This window comes from Chlorocebus sabaeus, chromosome 9 (assembly GCF_047675955.1).
Source record: "Chlorocebus sabaeus isolate Y175 chromosome 9, mChlSab1.0.hap1, whole genome shotgun sequence".
Lineage (NCBI taxonomy): Eukaryota > Metazoa > Chordata > Mammalia > Primates > Cercopithecidae > Chlorocebus > Chlorocebus sabaeus.
Window position 1 is genome coordinate 53,431,340 of NC_132912.1, and position 3,338 is coordinate 53,434,677.

The window sequence follows — 3,338 nt, forward strand, 5'->3', positions numbered from 1 at the left end:
TTCTGGTAGAAGGAAAAGAAAGGATGCCAACTGTAGTGGCAGTTTCTATTAGAACAAGGGTGGTACCATGAAGGTACTTTTCATAGGCCACTAACAACCCACTTTTGTACATGATCAGCTGAGACTGCCTTTAAACTAGTGACCTAAAAGTTGAAAAGCTTCCATCAAATTACTCTTCCAAAGTCTTCTAATAAGAAGATGCATTAGAGGTACCCTCGGTGCCTCCATCCTCATCCTTTCCACACTCTAGCACTAGGTACTGCTGACTCACCACTCAATTTGGAAGACAGAATTTGTGGGGAAATAAATTTTTGAAGATAGCAGCAAATTGGCTTAAAACTAATCTGTTTTGATGGAGGTCAAAGTGGTTTCTTTTCAGACATCAATTCTTTTTTGCCCCGCCTCCCACTTCCCCTTTCAAGAATGGGCCTTTCACTGTCAGTGACAGATTGGATTAAGAAAATGTGGCACATATACACCATGGAATACTATGCAGCCATAAAAAAGGATGAGTTTGTGTCCTTTGTAGGGACATGGATGCAGCTGGAAACCATCATTCTTAGCAAACCATCACAAGAACAGAAAACCAAACACCGCATGTTCTCACTCATAGGTGTGAACTGAACAATGAGATCACTTGGACTCGGGAAGGGGAACATCACACACCGGGGCCTATCATGGGGAGGGGGGAGGGGGGAGGGATTGCATTGGGAGTTATACCTGATGTAAATGACGAGTTGATGGGTGCAGCACACCAACATGGCACAAGTATACATATGTAACAAACCTGCACGTTGTGCACATGTACCCTACAACTTAAAGTATAATAATAATAAATAAATTAAAAAAAAAAAAAAAAAAAAAAAGGAATGGGCCTTTTACGGTATCTAAAAGTGGTTTGAGAAGCATTGATTTTCCTCAGTGCATGAATGCTGTTTTGCCTGACTGCTTTATTGACAGCGTTTACTGGAGGAAAATATTACTAGGGCTCTGCTTTCTCAAACCTGTTATGCTGATCAGGGTTAGTTATAGGTGGATTTTTTTCCTCTGGAGTTCTGACCGGCCAGTGAAACTTGTTACAGTCAAATACTGGAGCTAGACCATGCCTAAACCATGAGAGCCAGTCGTGTGCATCTCTTCCTGACTGTGTGCAGTTATGTCATGTTGCCAGCTAAACATTGCTGTGGTGGGCATACTTACGTCACAGAAATCATCAAATACAACAAATCAGTGCCTTTCACTTCAAAGTTTTTTGTTAAGCATTCATCAGCAAACCACCCAATATACAGCTAATTTCCTCAAGGATTTACATTAATAGAGTATGTTCACTCAAGCAGCTTCCTGCCTCTTTGTCTCTCTGAATTTTTGATCTTTTTTATCATACCAACGATGAGGCAAGGGTACAAAATAAAACTGTTTGGGCCAGGCGCAGTGGCTCACGCCTGTAATCCCAGCACTTTGGGAGGCCGAGGCGGGCGGATCACGAAGTCAGGAGATCGAGACCATCCTGGCTAACACGGTGAAACCCGGTCTCTACTAAAAATACAAAAAAAAAAAAAAAAAAAAAGTTAGCCAGGCGTGGCGGCGGGCGCCTGTAGTCCCAGCTACTCCGGAGGCTGAGGCAGGAGAATGGCGTGAATCCAGGAGGCGGAGCTTGCAGTGAGCCGAGATGGCGCCACTGTACTCCAGCCTGGGCGACAGAGCAAGACTCTGTCTCAAAAACAAAACAAAAAACAAAACAAAAAAAAAACAAAACTATGTTTTATATTCAAATATTCAAGCATTTCTCTTCTTCACAAAAGCATTATTTCCTTCCAAATTACCCTTTCATGTAGCTCACATTCCATTTGGCCCACCCCATCACCATTTGCATATTCCTCCTTTTTTAGACATAAAATGTCCATGTATCATCTCTGCCATTTCATCCCATAAAATGGTAACACAGTTGAACCTTGAGCAACCCAAGTTTGAAATGCACAGATCCACTTATCTGCAGATTTTTTGAGTGATATAACAGAAATCCTGCCTATTTGGAGAGCCCACCTTTTGTATACAAAGGGTTCCATAAGACCCACTGTGGGACTTCAATATGTGTGGATTTTTTATATACTCAGAAGTCCTGGAACCAGTCCCCTGTTTACCACCAGGGAGCTGTAATTAACACTTAGTGTGGCACTTAATATGAGGTCAGGCACTGTTTATTTACTTTAAATTCTTTACTTATGGTATCATTGAGGATAGCTAGCTCATATTATGGACACATACACAAACTTAAAATCTCAGTGATTTAAAACAAATAATATATATTTCTTTCTCACACTGTATGTCCATCATGGATCATCTCCAGCTCTGTTTTTCATCATTTGTACTTCCCTTCAGAATAATGGAGCAGCTTCTATCTAGGGAAATGTTCTAATAACAAACAAACAAAAGTATAAATTTAAAAAATGGGTTCAATAGGGTTTGATAAATCAGAATGTTCAACAAGTTACCTTGATTCAAATTATTACTTGTTTTTACCATAATATGTATTGATCGTTTATTTGAGTTTATTTCTAATTTTTTACTGACAAACCAAGATATGTTACTGAAAGTCAGCTGTGTTAACTTTCTTTTAAGAGGTTATATTTCTTTAACATATGTATAATGCATCATTTCCTTTGGTCATTAACCTGACCCGAACAAACAGGTGGATGTTATTACCGTTATTACCAGGAAAATCTAAAGAATGAGACTCAGAAACAGCAAAATTTATGAGCCACAGTAGTTTTTCGTCCTTTGATTAATAAATCAGCACTCTATCCACTACATAACATTATTTTATATTAGGCTGTAGAGAACTATTATATTTTATTTTACCTGTTTTTGGAAGGATGGGAATGTTTTGCATTACATTGGTTCTGTGTTTTCCTAAGATTAATTTTGTGATGTTGTATTGGGGTAAATGTACTAAGGTTGAAAATATATGAAATTTATTTTAAGGCTCTTATGAAGAAACACTCTAAAGAAATATGAATTGACTGTTTTCCTCACTTAGACATTATAGAATAGAATACAGATACAAACCTGGATAAAACACAGTTGAGCAAAAATTATTAATTTCTCAGATTTTATCTCAAGAAGTTCCTGATTCTGAGTATAGTACTCCACAAAAATCTAAGTAAGAGAGGTCTCAAATAATACTGGATAACATTATTTTATAAATAGATAAGTTTGAAATGTTTGCTAGTCCAGTGTTACAGAAAAAGTCTGGCCAAGACTGAGAGAAGAAAATCCAAGAGAAATTCACACAAAAAAGGGAAGATCACCATTCAATACTCTAATCAAATAGCTGCCTA